Source organism: Varroa destructor, unplaced genomic scaffold (genome assembly GCF_002443255.2).
Source record: "Varroa destructor unplaced genomic scaffold, Vdes_3.0 BEIS01000007.1, whole genome shotgun sequence".
Lineage (NCBI taxonomy): Eukaryota > Metazoa > Arthropoda > Arachnida > Mesostigmata > Varroidae > Varroa > Varroa destructor.
Window position 1 is genome coordinate 14,623,206 of NW_019211460.1, and position 20,014 is coordinate 14,643,219.

General features: G+C 43.5%; 1 protein-coding gene across 6 annotated transcripts in view; it reads right to left on the reverse strand.

Annotated features, from left to right (window-relative positions):
• Eip93F (Ecdysone-induced protein 93F) overlaps nt 1-20,014 on the reverse strand; it is a 109,909-nt gene that overhangs the window by 85,862 nt on the left and 4,033 nt on the right. The window contains exon 1 of one of the 6 annotated variants that reach the window (XM_022814057.2): nt 18,514-18,651. The exons of 3 other annotated variants lie outside the window; for them this stretch is intronic. The gene's annotated coding sequence lies outside the window, so the exon portion shown is untranslated. Of the gene's footprint in view, nt 1-1,913; nt 2,203-18,513; nt 18,652-20,014 lie in introns of those variants that run through there. 2 more of the 6 variants (XM_086974065.1, XM_086974069.1) reach the window with 2 other exon arrangements.

Below are 20,014 nucleotides of genomic sequence, written 5' to 3' on the forward strand. Positions count from 1 at the left end.
TTTATACATATATATATAAATGTCTATATATGACATGTCTTGTCACTGCTGTTCTTTTCGTTGTGGCGTTCCACGCTTGCTTTTCTTTATAATAGTAAAATCGTTTGTGTTGGCATAAGTGAAATTTTAATCGTAGATATATATTAGCTCGATCTATTGCTATTACAGCCTTTAAAAGTTACTGCTGTCTGTGGTCAATGGCGCATTGTTGAGACTATTGTAACCGACATTCATCATTGAAACAATAACATCCTCTAACGGATAACTGCTACAAAAAAAAACTTAAATAAAATTTCGAATGACGTCACAATTCAAGTGTAATTTGCGTCCGTCGGCGTTTGGCCTTCGTTTGGCTAATTTTCGCTCGGCACTTTGGCCCGATCGGAAGCGCCGTCAAACGGGCGATCCCCTCAAAGTATTTTCACTGCCGCGCCAACACGTACATTTAGCCATAAGTCAGAGGGGTAGTAATGAAGACTTAGTAATACTGCGCTTTCTCGCACGCGTTCTGGCTGATGCTAGAAGGCGTAATGAAATGAGTCGCATGTCAACATACCGAAATCGAATTTTTGTTCTCCAAGCATCTTCATCAGACGGGTGTCTTCAGATTAACTAATCTAAATTTCTTGCTCCATAGTTTTTGTTCAGAGATGAGGGCCAGACCAACACCGGCTGCAGGTACGTGTATGGAGCACGCAGTGGTCTTACATAAGAAGTGTGATGATTTAAGATGAGAAGATCAATCAAGCACTGATCCTCGGTAAGAATCCTATTCGCCTCATATAGTTGTGGGTCCAGGTACTCACTTATGAAGCATGTTTTGTAATAAGATAGATTAGTCCGCCACTCAAAATAACAAATATATTATATGCTTTACAGCTAAGTGCCTGAACCCATCCTTTTCCTGTGCCGCCTATGTGTTATGTGAAATAGGTATGAGGTCATCGTTTGATCTTGATGGCGTAAGCTAGATGCAACCTAATTCCCGTTGCGTTTCGGATCATCGATCAGTTCTCGTTTTATGCACATTTTACTTTTCATTGTAAGCGGCTACGACCGCGTGATCTCTGGTGAATAGCTAAGTCGACACAGGTTCGCTACGATGATAAAGCTCTGACGCGAGCTTTCCTTCTAAACAGGCTTGCTTATCGTGTCCCATATAACTAGATATGATATAGACTTGTCCGTTTTTATCATGTGAAGATAAATGTACTGCGTGACGTCAATGCGTTTGCCAGTCAAATGAAACGTCACGAGCAAATACATCATCGAATGGATGATTTACTTCGAAGCATCAGCGGCGAAACCTCAATTGTGGACCCTTGCGCCTTTTCGCCGACACAAGGACACAAATCTATATTACGAACATACAATTGCACAACACCGAGTTACACAATTTGTTGCCACTTGTTAATCTTAAACGAGTATCCTCCATGCAACCCAGTATATGATTCTGAAGTCAGTCATACGCACTTTGTAAAGCCACAGAATCTTATGTTGAAAAGCATTTTACTTTCAAGCGATGTTTTGGCCGCTGGCATCCTCGCTGACAGCTCCGCCAGAATGTCCACTACAAATATCCAAGACAGGTAGTTATTTTTAAAAAGGTTCCCATGCTAGCAAGACTAAAGGAAATCATTTCGGTATTTTTCAGGCAGAAGAAAGCTCACTTGTCCCTGATTGGCGGCGTCCGCCAGTTTACTCAGATGCTCTCTATTCAGCAAGAAATTTTGCATTCTAGATCTTGGGATAGGAATCCCTAGAGACGACCTCTCGCTGCGCTTATTGCTATCTAGAGCAAGCCCCCCCCCCCCCCCCCCACTGCTTGTAGACCTGTACAGACGCCCACCGCTCTGTTGAGAAATGGCAAACCCAATCGTTGGGGCTATACTAGTTATGAAAAAGTGACTTACGTTAACCGTCATGTGGCACTAAATACCACAGCCGCGTTTGAAAGGCCGTTATTTAGATAGGTGTAACACATGCGGGCTTTTGGCCAGGCCTCACTTAAGTGGTCGACCGCATTGCGACGCTCCGGCGTGCTGCTGCCCTTCCGTTGAATAGGTATTGTTTCATTTCGCTGATACTGCAACAGTCTGACACCGTTTCCAAAATGCGCGCAACCAGCATACTCCTCGAAGTGTTGGGGTAGCGACCCCACCTCCAGTTGTCGTTTCCAGCACGGTTGACCGGCCAAACGGCTAAAAACTCATTAAGAAATTTCTCTCTACTTACGAGATGGCTATATAAACATATGCTGGGTATATTGTTATATTAAGCCTCGTAGTATTACTAAGCTGGTTAGAGATTGCTTAATTACGTTAATATTCAACACGCGTTTCAAGTTGTTTACGATAATTCATTAATGATGTCAGTTAAGTTGTGTAATTATACATTTCGTATACTGGAGAACGGAGAGATGTTTGTATAGGTAAAGGTAGAGTTTGCATACCGAATAATTCGGTTCACCGCCATGTCTGCTTAATGGCAGCCGCTAAAGGTATTAGAAAGAGACCCACAAAGCGCTATTTATTAATTAACATCATTTTCTTATTACCAATGGTCACCGTTGAGGCTCAGTACCGATTGGGACGGGGGAGAATATGACCATTATCTAGATCTCGTCAAACGAGCACCGTAGGTTTATGATAGGCGTCATGACGTTCAACCCTTTGTACTCTCTTCTAGAACCGTAGTATTTATAACCAATAAGAGTAATATACGGAGGTTGAATGAAACTTGTTTCTGCGCTACTTCGGCTCTTACGACTGAAATAGACAACAGGAACACGATTGCTACGTAGAGTAAAAATGCTATTACCACTTACATTCCATACCGCTCTGCTGGAAAAAAAAAAAATATATATATATATATATATATATATATGTAAGGTTTTAACGTTTTTAAAAAGCAATACGTACGTATACGAGACATACAGTTCTTAATTGTGCACTACGGTTGAACGTTGAGATATTCGCCTTTGGTAGGTTTCGCTTACTAAGTAGTTTTAGCAAGGAAAGCTCGGTATTTACTCTAGTTCTTTTAGGAGAAAATATATTCAGGACAACGTGGGAGAAAGTTGAACAGCACCAGCATTAGTTTGGCCTACCCTTGCCCGCATGGTTATGCAAGCAACGTGTAGCTTAGCTCATATCATGCAGTTAGCTAACGGGATATAGCAGCCCTTTGCGATAATTTTTATAGAATTCAAAGAAGCGAGTCCTGAAGCACCTTAGTTTGCGTTTCCTTCACAGCAATAATAGTTTCCGGAATATTACTTGACAATTTTCAGAGGCAGTATTTCTGTGGATAGACTTCAACGTAGCGCAATCAGACAGACGAACGCTCAAAATGGACGCACATTCGGTGAAGTGGCTGAGAGTGATGCGAGGAAACAATGGCCAATCGAGCCACACTTAAGAGAGCATAGGGTGACAAATGCAGTTCTGGTTTTAGGCAGATGTGTATACGTCCAAAATACGGACAACATCAGTAGTTTCTCGTCAGATGAACGCTACTGATATTGGCGCACTTACATTGAAACGATACAAGGAAATAGTAACGATAGCTCTAGCTGATATTAAAACACCTCAGAATAACGATACCATCGTAACATCAGCTCAAGTTAAACTACATAAGCAATAACTTACAGTTGTTGTAAATGATTACTAATACATCAACACCAGAAAAAGAGATGATACTATCCATAACATCTCGGATGTCGAATTTTTCTTGTTATACTAATACAATATCAGCGCTCATTATATGCCATATGATTGGCATTGAAACTACGATGGTAACTTATCACTGACTATGAAGAGAGCTCTTGGACCTTATTTTTCCACATTGTTTGCTAACGCTGACCATGACCCAGCGTCTCAGTGAGTGTCTAACCCTCCTCAGATAAGAGATTCAAATAGTTTATTGTTCTTGACTTCAGTCCAAGTTCGATGCAACTTTAACAAGAAAATGAGCGGACTTAGCCAAATATTTTTTTTTTTTCTCTAATCAGATTATAACTTTCTCGAAATGATTTATTTTAGGCAGCAAGGATGCAATGATCTCTCTTTTTAGCATGGGCTCTTAATCATTACGTAAGTTCTGTTTCGACAGGTCGTGGCATTTAGAGCCGCAACTCTTCCCTGCAAATCTACGATTAAGATATGTTGTTGTGGCGATTATATAGGTTCATCTGAAGTCAACTATTAACAAATCAGTCAGTATTAGCCATCTCACAGTGTCACACATATTACTACAATGTTTTGGTTCTGCTTTTCTCAATAAAGGGTCAGGTAAAATAAGATCAGGTGGCTTGTGCCAACGAAGCAACGACGTTTTGTCGGAGCCAGTTCTCGTCGAAGATACTTCAGGTAATCAGGCTCCAAGCTGGAGGGGGTACTATGCAGTGCGGACAACCAATCAACGGAGGAGCGCTGTTGCCATGTCGTCGAGAAGGTGGGAAGTAGGACTGGTGAGTTACGTTAGAGAGTGTGGAGGGTCAGCCAAAAGACTCTCGGGGGTAACATCTTGCAGGGTGACTCGGTCACCGCGAGCAGATCTGCGCAAACTGGCAATTGATGCAAAACGACATCTATAACATTCTCGTAGTTGATCACAGCGCGACGGAATATGGTGCCTCACGGCCCAGTGGGGGGGGTCCATGAGATACCATACATATGTCGTACATAAAAAATCGTAAGCGTCACGGCCAAAAGCAATATATATATATATACACACACACACTTGTCTCCGCACGCAGCTCGTCGACGTGTCCCCCCTTTCTCTATCTTGTTCTCTTTGTATGTATATAAGATTCATCGAATCTATAAATACATCTATACATCCGGGTTCGTACACCTACGCGACAGTATTTATTCGCTGTTTGTGGGATACGTTTGCAGTAACGTAATAATAGGCCAGAGGTAGTAGTGACTCCGGGATCGTGTTGCGTGCAGGTCAGGAGGGGCAAGTGATCAGACCGATACGGTAGATTCAACGGCAGCAGCAGCAGCAGCCTAGGAAGGCGACAACCCTTCGTCATTTCGTTCCGGAATGGGGGCCTGCAGAATGGAGCATCTACTGGGGAAATAGCGGTTTGAGGGTCTGGGCCGGGAAAATGGTAACCTGTCGCCGGATACGATAATCCCAGTATGAAGGAGGTCCCATCGATCTCGTTCCGGGCGCAAGCGAAATACCTTCGTCGTTATTTTGCCGTTGGACTCTGTCGGTCATTGTTGGTCGCTGCCATTGGGTTCTAGATGAAGCTCATAACCTGACATTCACAGCTGGGGCAAGTTGGCCATAGCAGGTAAAGGGAGACGAGATCTGTGTTTGGAAACAGCGAAGGAAACCAGGTTCCTCGCCGGACGACAGAAGCGACAAGTGGACTTCTTTTCGCTCGTTCAAGTATTGCTTACTGTTGTAAATACTCAAACTGGCATACTTGGTCTTTATCTTAGAGACAGCGTGATCAAACAAACTTTTTGGCCCGGACTCGGAGACGGCTCTCGGAGATTATCCTCTGATCAGTAAGTGGTACACACGAACTCAGATGCTTATATCGACGCAGAAACTGCTTTAGCAATTACATTTTACTATGATGTTATTAATGCATTGTTATTAGGTCCCGTCTGTCATTTATACATGCTAACATGCCTATAGCCACATCTAAACCTTAGAGTTGAGAGTGGTTCTCGTAAAGGGCTTCCATAAATGCGTTGTCAACGCATTGCTAGAGTATTATAACTGGATACTTTATGATGCATTTATCTAGGTGTTCTGCTGGCCAAAGACAGTTACGTTCAAAATGCGATTATGGTCACGGACAGCGAGGCGTAATCAAGTTATTTGTAACGACTTAGTACGCATTACGCTGTGTTAAACTATCACAAAGTTCAGGATTTTAAATAGAATAACGCTTAACATGTCCTTAGCGGTCGGTTTGTGTGGGGTTCATTTAAGGTAAGCAACATGTATTTCCTGCTTGTTTACGCTTAGTAGACTGTAGGCGCTATACATGATCGGCTATAGTTCTATTAGTCACATTGAGACACACAGTAGCGTCATTTATTATGGACGTGAAGTTGCCATGATCCAATTCGTGTCAAGAGCAACTTGTAGGAGCACTTTAGAGATTAACATGGAGAAGTTGCACTCTTCAACAACTCGAGTAGATTAAAGGAAAAGCATTTCATTGTTATCATCAGCACCGCGCCAGCCGTCTTCATCAGCGCACTTTTGGATAACACCCGGAAAATGGGTTTATCCCATAGTACATGGACAATGGATATATCTTTTAGATTTTAGCGATCATCTAGAAATTAGCTGAAGTTGTATTTCAATAACAACAAAATATAAGAATATCCGGTAAGATCTAACACTACGCGCAGGCAGATGATTCTTTTCGGAGTTACGTCCCTTAAGAAATCGACGTGCTCGTGTCTAGATTACCTCTTGAGCAATACAAGGCTAGCGAGACGCAAGATGAACACAATTAACGCTTACGACGTTCAAGGGTTTCGCCACGAACACCAGGTTTTGCACGGTCTAAGCTTACTGACCTGATTTCTTCTAACGTCATGTGCTATTCAACTAATTCCATGGTCGCTTCATAATGAATTCTATCATATTTTTTGGAATACACAATGTTTCGATCCCAACGGTCAGCTCACGGTTCGCCGCTGATGCGGCAATTGTCGCTGGCGGTAGCAATCTTTTTTAAGCCTTTACCGCTGCCTGTTCACACTTTGTCCAACACTAACATAATAAACTGCTGCTGGCCTCTAGCTAAGCGGTCCGAACAAAATTTTTGTGGTCGCGTTCTCGTGCGGGTTTATTCACCCTCTGCTGGGGAGAACGATAGGGGGAACCACCCCAATAGTCGTGGGGGTGATTATCACACTAACCACTGCCGCTACATTCGAATAGCCGCTTATTCCATTATTAGTACCTAGCGCCGCTGCGCCACGACACGGCTCAGTTCCAAGCACCGCTACCTAACACGTAACGACTGTTTATTGCCGTGCAATATGACTTTCTGCCTGCGCGATTGTCTCCATCAACGGCTGACTCCAGCGGCCTCTTAGCTCTCGTGCTTGATTTGCTCCCCACGTTACACTCGCCGTGTCTTCTGCGGGAATGCCATCGTTATCACCTCCCTCTTGTAGCGCGTATCGAGCTGGGGAGGTGCTACCAAAGACGGTGGTGAAACATCGTTGCAAGCCATGTTATTATCAGATGTTGACAGGCTGAACCTGCCAACTTGCCTTTGTCACCCACAAATCCTCCAGGAATTTATCCCTACCGCTTTGAACCCCTCGGACCTCATCAGCTCGACGGTTACCCGCCAATTCTCCCCTTTTTTAATGCTGAGTAACACCATGGCCTTGTCGGCCGTCCAGCAGCCCAATATTACTATGTCTTACCTCGCCTCTCCACCGCTCAAAACGAATCGAGGTGAACTAGCGAAACAGCAAAGTTGTAGCAGCCCTTCCTAAAATGTGCGGCTAGCGTGCCTAAAGAATTTAAATTTTTGAGTCCTCACTCTGAACCCCTTACCCCTACAGTCCTCACCGTACCACATTGCGTCGCAGAGTCGTCTATTCCCTTCCCCCTTTCACTACAAGGACAAGCGTTGCTGAGCGTCGATGACAATCTCACATTGCGTCTAGCTTTATCTCACGTCGTCTTGCTGTAGCCGTAGCCACGTGCAGCCACCCGCCCGTCAGCACGCCTTTGTCTAACATATTGGCCAGTCGTTAGCTGTCGCCAGGCCAGCGCTAAAGTCTCTCTCAACTGTTATAGGTGCTGAGTGGTGGTGTGACGCCTTCGTCGGTGCGGTAGCGGTGGCGGCAGGAGCAACAAAGGCAGCGACTTACGTAGAGCAACAGGGGCTCATCATGTGCCGCCTCATAAGCTTGCGAGGAAGCCTCTTTCGTTGATGCCACTGGAGAAGCAGTGGCTTTTTCCCATAATCTGGGATGCCTCAAAGCTCCGAGGTTTCCCCCTTACTCTGCTTCGAATCCTCGTAGTGTGCTCTTACCTTCAACTTTTTTCTTGTGCCGCATGTCACTAACAAGCGAGAGACTCGCTGAAAACTTGGAATTTTGGATCTACTGGTATTGATGCCGTTGCTGCCGCTGCCTGTACTGCTTGACGTGTTCTTATGTCATAATTCCCTGTAAAGGTACTTGCTGCCTGTAGGCTAGCTATCTGGCGCGTTCTTTTTTTCGAATAGGAAGTTATGCCTTTCAAATTTTTGTATATGAAGGCTCAACACACTGTCGTCAGAAGGCTAAAGGTTGTTATGGGACGTAGGTTGCGGGTGTGAGGCCGTGGCCAGGACCGTAAAGGGACCACTGGGGCGTTGTCGTGGAAGGGGGTGGCCGGCTACCCCTACATAGAATGGTGAAAGTTCATCGATTCGTTTCAGCCAGCTCTACCAAGTCGACAACATATACGTCTTCTTTTAATGGTACTGGCGCTCGCTAGGGCGTACCTTACAGAAATCTTTGCCCGGGACGAGAAGTAACTAAAGCAAAAAAACTAAAAAAAAAAAGTCAAAGTAAAGAAAGATACAACAAATGGACCTTTCGGCGTTCCTTTTTGCGCCAATAAGTGGAGATCATTACAGTTTGGTTCAAACAAAGCATGTCTATAACTGAAGTCTTAAAATAAACAAGAAGAATAAGGAACACTGAGCACAGAGTCGCTATGCTTTTGTAATTCACGCCATATACTTAATATTCAGCAACGCTTACCACCAACGCAGATACCTATCTAAATTTTATAGCTTTACAAACGCATGCATATAGATTTGTATTAAAAATTTGTATTAAACGCTGCACGATATTTTTGATATAGGCTCGACTTAGAAAAAACAGTTTAGCCTAAGTTTGCGTCTTCACTCTGGCCATCATCGACGATTCAAGCACTTTTAGCGTCGACGATTTGAATGCAGACTGAGATAAGAGTTGGCTTTGGTTGAAGGCTATTTCTTCAAATCTAGTCAGCTAAGATGCACGAACAGAATCAACATAGCTCAGCCAGTCTGATAATTCCATTTTATGCTGTTATAGCATTGCTACGAACCGCTTTGGCTGCTCGGACTGTTCTGACACATTAAATAGGGGTCTAATAAAATAGGCTCTCACTAATAGATATAGAGTATGGCTAAAGCGAAGCTAAACTTTGTTGTGTACAATTCGAACGAGGGGTGTTGTTCTCTGTTCTCTAGAAAGCTTTCGATCGAAGAGACGCTATTTCATAACTTATTTAGCTCAACCCTCTTTTTTGTCGTAGCAACAAGGTAAGATCTGATCTGCCACGTGTAGGCTGTGTGTGGTGACAACTGGCTTTTATCTTTGTTTTTTTACTATTAAATTCAACTTCTTCAGACCCATCGTCTTCAGCGATACGCAACTGTCAGATAATGTCAACGGTATGGTAGAAGTTTGATTATTTGCGCTCTATAGGTTGATCTGTTTTCTCCAGGTTGTTTGCAAACTGCTGGAATAGGAGCCGTTTGCAGTTTACAAATGCTGTCCTATTTTTGCCAGACAACTTACATACCGGCCGTGTGAGGTAAACTAAAAACTGTAGAGCATAATTTATATATTTTTCGAGAAGATTTTGGAATATCTTCAAGATAATGGGGAATCGTATGTGAAAAATGCTCTGCTGAACGCGTCTTTCTGTTTCGTTTTCGCAGAATTAAGAGAAAAAAAAAAAAATAAACACAGTTAACTTATCGGCTTATACGAAAACAGAGTTCTTCAGACAAAATCTGTATGTATTATTTTTTTGCAAATTGATGTATACACATTTTATTTCTACTTCACTAACATATATATATATATATATGCACAGAGAGAGATAAAAAACACAATTCGAATACAATATAATATCATCATTAGAAAAAAAAATCAGTTAACACTTGTGTGTTCATTCAACATGTGAAATAAAAATCATTTTTTACACACTATATACGATCAAGACAACCATTGGACAGAGACAATACTCCACCATATAAACGCGTTTTGTCTTTAACCCTTATAGAGACAAGCGCCTAATTTGTGTGCTCTTTGAAGCTAAACTTCGTTTTTATGCAAGCTTAATAAAGCCTCTGGCCAATGGCCTGCTAAAGATTAAGGGGGTAAAAAGAAGTCGTTGGTCATACACTTCTATCCCGAATACTGTCCTGCTACAAATGCCGGACGAAGCTGTTCTCTATGGATTTTTGTATCGCATTAATAGGATTAGCGTGATACCGATGGCAGCGGAGACAATATTTGAAAGAGAACGTCACTTCACGCTTCACAAGAGCGTCATCATTTTCAACAACCCTTCCCCCCCTCACCGACATAACAGAACCTAGAAACCCTGCCGCATCTCTCTGGCGAACCCCAGCTAAAATCAACTCCCGCTTGCTTCAAGATACTCGTACGAATAGATTTAAGCACGCATCATACAAAACAATGCATTTTACGAATATGTATTTGTGTGAAGATACGCTGCAAACACTAATTATATCATAAATGCATATAAGGGGTTGCTTGAGGTCGAATGACTTGTAATTTGCCAATAACAGCTTTGTTATTTACAAAATTTGGTCAAATTAGAGCGTCGACCGGCTTGTGAATGGCGCTTGAACGCGCCCGATATGGACGCATCGGAAGCAGAGCCTATGCTCAAGATTCTCATAGGTCGCCTGTGTGCGGATATGATGAAAGCTGCTCTGCGCCGGTTCACCTCGGGCATCGCATTCAGGCGGACCCCTAAGTTCATCTAAATATTATGCCTCCAAAGGGTATCAAGGAAAAGGTTTTTATGTTTTCATTTAGGAGAAACTTTTTTCTGAAGGACTAGTTAAGATGCCGCACAGCTTTGAGGGCTTCCTAAGGAAAGTTATAGATGATAAAAAAAAACGTCAAGAAGGGACAAATTTGAACCCGAGAGGAACGCTAGGCACGTAACGGTGCGGCGCGGAGGTCCTATGAACGTCCAGCAACTGGCCGCAAACGCTTCAATTTTGGGAAGCAGGGTAATTTCAAGGATCGATACGCGAAGCCTTGCCTACGTCAGTGCATAAGTGGAGCCGCTGATGGCCCATGTGTTGCTCGAAGTCAAATGATCGCAATACTTGACTGTGAAGCGAACAAAAACGCGGTGAATAGCTATATTCGTGTGTCACTGTAAGGCCCTCGAGGCCCGTATACCTGTATGATAATACCTAATACGGTTCTGGCTGTGGTTAATGCCATTCTTGGCGGAAGAGTCGTGTTTCATCGTCAGCAACCTCGAACGGTTTGGTCCTAGGATAACTATTTTTAACCAAAAAAGACGCTTTTTCATTTTGTAGGGCCATAGACAATCCGTCCAGCTTTGTGCGTAGCAGTCTAATCAAACTGTTTTACGAGAGATTCGTGTGGGACCCCGTACAGCCCTGTAAGCACGGTTGCGCAGTGCTGCTTGCGAACTTAGAGGATCACCCTATCAAGGCAAGGCATTGGGCCGCCTTAAGTAAGTATAGTGAGCCCCAAAAAGATTTAGGGCACCAGCACCAAATAACAGGGTGATTCTTGTTTTCTTGAGCACAAAACGTCTTTCAGGCTAAACGTGGGGTTGACAGCAAAGCAACGCAATCACCTTATAAAGCTATTTATAGGTCAATACGACCAATTCTTTGAGCAGCTGGACAGGTACACCCGATCTTGTTCAGCGCAGGATCCCCACCGGCAATTCATCCCCGCCGTAGCGAGTTGCAGCCGAGGGCGAGAGGCAGGTCATTGAGGATGAGATTCAAACTATGCTGCTGCGCAATGGTACTGTCGAGCCCTCATCCATCCCGTGGTCCTTTCCAGTAGCTCTGGTGAAAAAATAGGGAATCTGTGTCGACTACCGCTGGCTGAACTCTATGCACGCCTTGCCTCGCAACGAAGATATTATCGATGCCCTCGCTAGTGATTTTGTGCAAATTGCGAGCTCGCTTTATGCCTCGGCTAACGCGGAGGATTAAGTTTGGAACGCCGACTACAAAGGCATGTATCGGCTGTTACAATCAAAGATAACCAAAGAGCCTGTTCTATGCCATCCTTAGCAGGAACTGCGAAGAAGGTTGGGCGCACGTTAGCGGGATTGGGCTTGGGGCAGCGCTGGCCCAAGTAGAAGGGAAGCGCAGACGTGTCGTCACATATGTCATCTGCCGTTTAACTGACGCCAAGGCTAGGCGCCATTTTTTCGAGGCGTAGTGCTTGGTGACAGCATGGGCCGTTGAGAAATTCCGACCGTACTGGTGTAGACGATACTTTAAGGTTACTACTGATAGAACTACACTAATGTACCTAAATGGAAAATCGAATCTTAGCCCTAAAAGGGATTCACTTAAAAAAACAACTAACCTTAAAAAAGGGTGATTTACCTTAGAAAAGAAAGATTTAAAAGAAAAAAAAACTTACTTTCGAAAATAGGTTAGAAGGAGAATGATTTGTTTTAGAAGAAGTATTTACCTTAAAAGGTAAAGGATTAACCCAATGTGCTCTGACCATAGAGGAGTACGGTTTCGATGTTGTCAATAAGAAGGACTGCGTTAACGCCAGTGCGAACCCTTTGTCACGTTAATGCAGAACGGCGCCCGTAAGTTAAACAAGGTTTGAAGGACGCAGAGAAAGGACGCTCGCCTGTGTAAGACAATTTCCAAATTAAAAGGAGGGTCTCGCATCATAACTTACGTTTTCAAGGATGGCTTGCCCTATCGGGTCAAGGGAAAAAAACGGCTGCTCCACGTTCGCAGGTGGAAGAAGCTATCGCCATATGCTATTCGGGGATGATAGCGGGACATGTCGGGAAGACGCTGCAAAGTGTTAAAGAGCGCTCCTTTATTGGGGCTGAGCTTATGGACGGGTCTGAGAGGTTCTGGTCTGATGCCACGTTTGCAAGTAGCGTATCTGAGGCCCAGAACGGTTCGATGCGCTCTACATGGTGCCGGCTTTACAAGGCCTTTTCAGGCGTAACTTCAGTTTCGTTACACTCCCTCTAAGTCTAGTTCTCTAGCGAAAAAACGTTGACGTGCAATTTTAATGGTATCAAACTAATTCTTGAGATGTGCAGGGGTCCGAGAATAGCATTATTTGTTTGATCAAATGTCAAAAGATGGACTTTTATAGAGCAAATAAGTATTTTTTTTAAATATTTGGATTTTAGTTTTTGTAAACTAATTGTTTAGCAGCTCGTTCGTTTACGATGAAGTATATGATGTATATATATGTACATATACTGTATATATATTAACAAGCTAAGGTTGAATAAGAATCATATAATCCAACACCAATCATAAATATAAACGTTGCCTTCACTCAATATATCTCAGTATTTACTTTTTTCTACTTTCCTGAAATCTTTCGGCAAGCATTCTTAGCCTTTGCCAATTCACTGTTACCTCCCGATCATGCTCGATGTCGCACGTAATATGTCCCGCACGGTGTAGCGTGTCCTTAGGATCGGACAACACCGACGGCATAATGTTTATTTCGGGTGCATCCCGACACAGATCCCGCAGTCCTTTTCCTAGATGCTACCTTCACTCACGTCTGCCTTCTATGTGTAACGTAGAATGAAAGTATATTTTGTGGATACTTTGAATGTGTGTACATACGTATGCACGTGGCGGCGGTCTGGAAGTCCGCAAAATACCCAAAAAGTGAAGAACAAAGAGTTGACAACAAAGAACGGCGGTAACAACAACAACAACGATGACGCCAAGCAAACGGGGTTGTTTCCTTGTTTGTAGGAGGCCAAGGCCAGCGAGTTGACAGAGTTCGGGGTTGCGCTCCCTTGAACAGGTAGAATATGCTAAGGGAACATTGAACGTATCACATACTCGCACTGCTCAGAGCGTAAACCTCGTCTTTCTCTTTCCCCTTTTTTTCGGCGCCTAGTAGTTCTTGCCGCTGCCGACGATTCACGGACCTGTAGATATCAGCGGCGCCGTCGGCGAATGTTGCCGTTCGCTCCCTGCAAATAATTCTCGCTAGCGGAGATCGAAAGTAGCCGAGGCGGACGTATAGGCCAGTCGGACGATGGCCAGGCGCCTTCGACCCGTTACCAGCGCCTCGCAGGCTCCAAATCTGCCCCGAGGCTTACACCATGTATCCTGGTCGCGTTTCCGCAGGGGTATAAGTGACCGTACCAGTAAATCAGCAGTTGACAACACCGAGGCGTGCCGAGACCTCTCTGTGTCGCGGCTATGTAGCTTTTAGATACCCTGATCAGACCAAACAAGTCAGCGCCGATGGCAAAATGGGCAAATAAGGTTGATTGGTTTGCTGGGCGAAGGAGATCGTAGCCCCTCTGACTTGCGAACGTAATTGGTGGTCAACCGTGCTGGCTGTATTGGCAGCTCGTGCCGCTTCGGAAGCACCCGGTGCAGTTAGCAGGCGTTCGGGGAAGATCAAATCGCGTGGTTGACAAGAGAAAGCGGTTTGCTTACGCGCGCCTCACGGCGTCGGGCTTGTTCTCGCCGTTGTCGAAACTGGCCAAAAAATGAAGGGAGCGAGGGAACAATCCACAGTCACCTGTCACTTGGCAGACGATTAGCACCTCTACTGCTGTTGCTCTTAGACTTGTACCCTTCTGCTCACCACCTCCCGAACTGCTGGCTCCGCTTAAACCTCTAACAGATGAAGTTAGAGTTATTCCTCTGTTGTGATTGGGGTCGCTTAGGCGATCGGTCAATGGCTAGTATTTCGGTCGTTCTCCGTAGCAGACGAGTGTCGAGCCAATTGCCCTTTGCGAAAGGTGGACACTGTCACCTCTTAGAGCACTACCGGATTTTTCCGTAAAAAGTTACTCCGAGCCGCTATGACCCACTTCAACGCTTAGGAGGAGGCATGAACAGATAAAATAATGGAGCCAATTGATGAACTACTAGTTCGGATGAACCGTTACCCATATTCTGTTTCAATTCTAGTCTAAATAGAATCTCAAACCATTACTAGTAAAATATCATACAATCAAGGGCTGACGGGTAACAAATCCGGCAATGAAATTATGCCTTAGAATGTTTTTCAGTATTAGAGCTTACTCAGCCTATGATACAATTTTTTAAGTTTCGGGAATGATGGCTATGAATCAGGAGGACCAAAATAAGTGGACAATAAAAATTAGTACCGAGAAACTGAACATCGGGATTTTACAATAGAAAAGGAGGCGCTATACTAGAATTAGCCTTGTGTAACCTCAAGCGACCTGTTCATGATAGTAGATTATTGTTGGACATTTAAAGAAAATTGTAACGTTTTTTGCCCGTTCCTTAAACAGTCACTTCCTTGACAACTCTACCCAGATGTCAGACTGGGGGATAGATATTACTTTAAATCGCAACGTTTTTTTGTTTTTTTCGCAGAATTTATCACTTAACAGTATCAATGGAAAGAGCGATGGGGGCAAAGCATACAACTGCATTAGAGTTTCGTCTCGGCTCAAATTTTATGCGCCTATAATCTCTTGCAGTATCTGATATATCTAAGAACAATCAAGTTCTACCTTAAAAACCTTGGAAAAACAGACCTCCAAGCTAGTTACTTCTAGCAAATATTGGACTCTGCTGGCCTATGCTCTACGGTGCCACGTCGACGGCGTGATTATTTCTTTATATCCCAATTTTCTTTCTATGACGTTTGTTCTCTGAAGTCTACGATTGCTAACTCAAACAATGCTATTTTTATCCTAGAAAAATATATGCAGCAATCGGACAGACATAGCCGGAAGGTCCCATTTACAACTAGCAACTGACAGTCGTTTCGGTACCCAGATATCGATAAATAGGATCAAAGGATTAGGACAGACTCAAAGTTGCAACATTGAAACGCCATGTTGCAACATGCTTCTGTTACTCTGACTGGAACTCATATCGGTCGTTGACGGCTTTTCGAGAACTGACATCTCAATACTTTAATTGAACTTAATAAAAGAAAAAAATCTAGAATTAAAGGAAGTCGGTTAGAAGCTCGCGCGAAGAGAAACCCGCGTGGAGAGAAACAATTTTGTAGAAAAACTAATTCATTTGCATCCATTGCATCTTTTTCAAGTTCGTTTTATTAAACCCAAGAGTCAGCGGCTCTTTGAAAGCTTCAGCCATAACGTTCACTTAGCAAAACGTGACACCGACTCTGCCCGAGTGAAACGTTAAACAGAATATAGGTTAGGTATACTTGAGAAATCCTTCTATTAATAGCTTTATATTGGATCTCGAAGTGGAACCATAATGGCTTCACTATAATGTCCCAAGTATCAGTACGACTTCAAATAGAACATTAATTATAGCGTTCGTTGGACTTCATGGGCAATAAACACGTATTTTAAACACAAAAAAAAAAGACTATAGCCAGCCTTATCTATTACGTTGCAAAGTAAAAAACATAACGTTCGTTCGAGATCGGTTTAGGGATTGACAGGTGCCTTAGCAATGCTTTTGTCCGGAATATAGTACATGCTCCAAACAAAAATGCTATATTCCGTCTAATTTTCATGTCTCTATTTAGGAAATTCTTATCCGATATGATAATCTAAACTGGAACGTGAGGCACTTCACTAGCCGCCATGACAAAAAATAATTGAATTTTAATTGTCTTCCTATATATATATATGAGGTTTTTATTTAATATCATTGCAAATCGTTTCGCTCAAGGCAAAATCTGCTCTTTCTATTGGATTGAAACTGACGGTTTCTATTGATGTAATATGCCGCCGCGGTCGCTTTTCCTTCTCCAAGATGGTCGACTAACACAGTGCCATGGTTATTTTCAAGTTCAGCCGCATCGCTTTCCTCGTCAATGGAAAAACCTTTGCCGTTTTCGGAGTCGATTGTTTCGATTACGGAGAGTGTGATACTGTATCTACATTTTATCTACAGTTATTAATTAATTGACGCCAAAACCCTCGAATCATTTCCTTCTAAGCGGCTTTTGGAAGTGTCTATTAAGATGTGTTATTCATTTTTTTTTTTGATTCGAAGATCATTTAGCACCGTTTGGTGAACTATTCCGATGTTATCGTTGAGGGTGGCAGCTTCTAGCGGTTCCAGACGTTCATCGTTTACCAAGCTGGTACGGCCATGTTTAATTTTAGCTGCCTCAAATTTTATGGCGGCAAACGACGGTGTAGAGTTCTCGTAAACAGCATTCATCTCGGTTTTTTGCGTAGGCGTATTGCATTTCAAATGCAGAAACTTAATGACGGCTCTACATTCAGTTTTTTTTTTTTCTACTTTCACAGAAGCGCTAACATCAAGCAACCAGCACAAACGACTGTTAAACAGCAAACTCAACTTTCAATATGGCAGAAATTTTCGCTAGTTTTGTTCAAGGCATGGTCAATTATATCACCAGAATATTCCTGACGCGTAAATGCCATCTTCACGTTGAGGCTGAAAATTTCACACCTGTCTTTTATTATCATTTACACTGCAAAGCCCATTTTGTACCACTTGGCTCAAGATGTAATTGTAAATCAATCAATCTCAGAGGTTTGTTTTATATTTATTTTTTGCCATTGCCTTTATCAATAACAACCTTTGCAATATTTCGAATGTTAGTATCGGACACACTTTATGATCTGATGCTATGGGCTTCGTAGAATCTTAAATTACAACAAAATACTTGCCAATAAGGTGGTCATATATGTCAATGGCCTTATTAGCCACCACAATATATGATCATTTTTCAGCCAAAATTAACCAACTTGGGTTCTTAAACGTAGAAGTACTGCGTAAATAAATGTAGAAGTCGAAGTGGGCAAAAGGAAAGGTCACAACGAGCCCACAAATAATGAAGAACAAATCCATATGACTGGCGTCTGAATTTAGGTATCGTCGTACAACCTGAGCATGTCTTTTTGATTATAAGTTTATATAAGATATTGCCTTATCAATAGCTAGGGAAAACGTAGCGGTGAATGTTTTCTATACTGTCATTCGCTGTACGCACTAGGAAAGTAGTTGGAAAACATCACAGATGATACTCTCTGCTATGTGCAAGTTCAATTGAGTTATCATTGATTTTGTCTGCTTTTCTGGCGCTTTTTTCTCGGTGAATATTGTGATCATAATTAAATTGTTCTCGAAGCATTGGCTGGCTAAATACGCGGCTACGATACACTCGCATTGATAGGTCCATTCCGAATGTTTGTGCCCACTCGTAATGGTATCGTAAATGCGACCAGCTGTATAAGGTCAGGCCACATCGGAGATTTTGATTGATACAACAAAAAACCTAAGAAGAGCAATGGCCTTGTTCTCTTAAGCTCAGACGTTAACGGGCTTAACGATTCGTGCAGTCCTGCACGAATCACTTTTCTGGGTAGTTTTCGGATCGAGCAGAAAATGATGGGCGGGGGCCGTGGAGGCACGGTTGTATTATATCAGTTTCAAATATTTGATTACTATTAACAGCCAAGAAGGTGCTATTGGTAACACGACCTTAACTAAAAGTATATATTACTGTATAGTAGAAAGCTTACATTCATTACTTCGATCCCAAACTGGTCGTTTGCAGTAGACCTAATCGGCGCCTAAATGTTTTCATGCACATCAACATGGAACGGTCCGTACGGTATTCCTGAGTGGTGACTTACACAACACGGCATTATCACTCACAATGAAAGCACAAAGGGTTCTGCAGTTCTAATTTGCCATAGTAGACGTTGGTGCAAATGACAAACAGACGGCAGGTCGCCATACGTATGCCCTTCCGCGCACACATTGGGGCAGGGAAACCCGAAAACAATTCGAATCTGATCTATAAATCTTCCAAGATCGTCCTGCCTTCTGTCCTTCCGTATTTTACTGTTAGTACTTAAGTGAACATATAGAAAATAAGCTTGCAGGGCATTTTCACCATATTGCCCACGTGTGTTCGCTTCGGTCGATAGTCGACCGATAGATGGCCCATTTACTATAAGATGAAACGAAAACGACGGGCTCAAACCTCCCGGGGGGAACGCAATCCTCGTATCATTTGATAACCAGTCAGCGTTTCATGCCAAACACTACACTGTTATGGGATGGACTTCGAGAAGACCGAAGCAACAAACCCGAGGCAATACTAGGTTCCGATTTTATCCGAACTCGCTGTTGATCGATGAACAGCGTCGTATCACTGTATTTCGTCAGCTCGCTTAATAACTGCGCGATTGCTAAAGTGGTCATTGATAATTATCTGACGGTTGACGATTAAGTTAGCAGTACGGCTAGGTAACTAAGCTCCGAATCGTGGTTGTAACAGTTTCCACTCGCAGAAGTATTTAAAACTATACTTCATCACCAACCAAGGGCTGCTCTGGATTGTTTGCATTACACAAGCTTACACGGGTTGAGGGGCGCAAGTTTTTGATAGATATCCCTAGTTCTCATTGCTACTGCAATTCACAACTATCACCCGCCGTAATGTAACCAAGTGTTCCTTTATGGATGTCGCCTGAGATTAGAGTTGACTCATGGGCATCGACAAGGCACTTAGAGACGTATTTTTCGCCAATTTCCACAGCAGTTACTGCATAGAAGCTGTTAACACTATCAGCTGTTGTACTGCGTGGACCCTTCCTCCCGTGACAGTTGCGGCCACGACCAAGACATTTTCGGACAGCGGTATACGCTGTATCAGCTAGCACTGCACTACCGTTGTGGTTGTCAAGCCAGTTCTCAAGACGTTGCAGGCTATCAGCGCGGACACGCGGGCATTTGGCAGATTGCGCAGCGTCTGACGTTTGGTGCTGGTGCTGCCCTTTGCTTGCTTGTAGCCCGTCACTACTATTGCCACTGCCACCACAACGCGCCGAAGCGCCATCGTTGGCGCTCCACGCTTGCCCCCGCGACTCTCCGCCCTCATCCCCAGCCATTCATTCCGCGTTAGCCATTCACCGCCAGTCGGCGGGCTGCTTCACCGGCAGCTGGCCGCCGGCGTCATCAGCTGATCCACAACAAACGCACGACATGCCGTGCCGTTGAATTCCGGCGCTGCTT